The following is a 1,540-nucleotide window of genomic DNA, read 5'->3' as shown; positions in this document are numbered from 1 at the left end:
AAACACCACACTACCTAGCTGATCATCTACTACCTAACTGATCAGCAGGGAACCTAGTTTTCTGTGGGAAAAAAAGTGGAAAATCTCTGTTTAAAAAACACAAAAATCTGCATTTTTCCACAACCTACCAAAAGCATGGTGGCAGCAAGTGGCACCATTTCTGCTCTCTCTCATTTTTGCCCTGGCTTTTGCCACTCTGCCAATCAGTGGCAGCTAGGGAGGTGTGCTACTGACTGAATGAGATGCAAAAACCACAGCAAAAATAAAACTGAGCAGAAATGGTGCTGCTTGCTGTGGGACACTGCCATGCTTTTGATCACTCATGGAAAAATGTGGAGTCCATGGTTTTCTGCAGAGTATGGAAAACTAGGATCCCTGCTGATCAGTGATCAAGAAGAGGGGGGGTCAATCTGCATTGCATGAGAATGAAGGATGTGGCCGGAGCTTTCCCTCTGAAAAAACAAACTAAAAAAGGGATGGCAAATATTTAGGGCCCAACTCAGCTACCCCTACTTTACACTCTTATAACATGGAGGACTTTCTTGTAGTGGATTCTATTAGTGCCATGTTATGAATTTCAATCCCAAATAGTACTTGCCAAATTTTATTAATTTCCCTTTGTTTTACTTTCACCGTTTTCCCCTCCCATCCCATAACCGGCAACATATAAAAACCCTGGTCTGAGGAAATGTTAATATAAATATAGATATCACAAATGAGAAGGCACAAGGCACCATGCTGTCAAGTGGTTGTTTTGTGTTTATTACAAATTTATTTCACTATTTAAAGAATAAATAAATACATCTAGTTATGTAGTTAATAAACCTGAGAAAGAGAGAAGTTGGGATGACTCTCAGTGGCAGATGTAGTATAAAAGGCATATGATTTTAAAATGAAAAAGATTATGGAGGAGGTCTGAGACAGAGATAAGGAGAAGTCAACTTTTCTCATTACTTTCCATTATTTAGAGCTGCAACCCTTCAAAACGAGACATAACCAGAATTTTTCTAGTGCTGGAACCAAAACCGTAAGTTGGGTTCAGATCTAAGAATCTAATGCAAACACTTTCCCACACCACTCAATAGAAATTTCATATTAAAGCTTTGAGGTTATTTAAGGAAAGTGATTTTTGAATGAACTAGGGAAGACCAGAGAGTTTTTGGTTTAGAGCTGAGAACTAACCTAAGTCTCAGGCAATAACAAACTTGGTTTGAACAAGACACTGTTTGCATCAGGACATTACAAAATACTTCTGAGGCTAAGCAGCTGCTTACTGCAGCAGATGCATCTGAGAGCACTCGTGGTGCTCTGGAGAGGTACCGGAGGACTAGAAGAGGGCCAACGTGGTTCCCATCTTCAAAAAAGGGAGGAAGGAGGACCCGGGAAACTATAGGCCAGTTAGTCTTACCTCGATCCTAGGCAAGCTGTTTGAGAAAATTATTCTGGCACACATCCAGGAGGGGCCAGCAGGGGACTGCATGCTTAGGGGCAACCAACACGGGTTCATCAGTGGCAGGTCCTGTCAGACCAACCTGGTGGC

This window comes from Gavialis gangeticus, unplaced genomic scaffold, assembly GCF_001723915.1.
Source record: "Gavialis gangeticus isolate Ggan-Ray unplaced genomic scaffold, GavGan_comp1, whole genome shotgun sequence".
Classification (NCBI taxonomy): domain Eukaryota; kingdom Metazoa; phylum Chordata; order Crocodylia; family Gavialidae; genus Gavialis; species Gavialis gangeticus.
The sequence above is the reverse complement of the archived record's forward strand: the minus strand, read 5'-3'. Positions refer to the sequence as shown.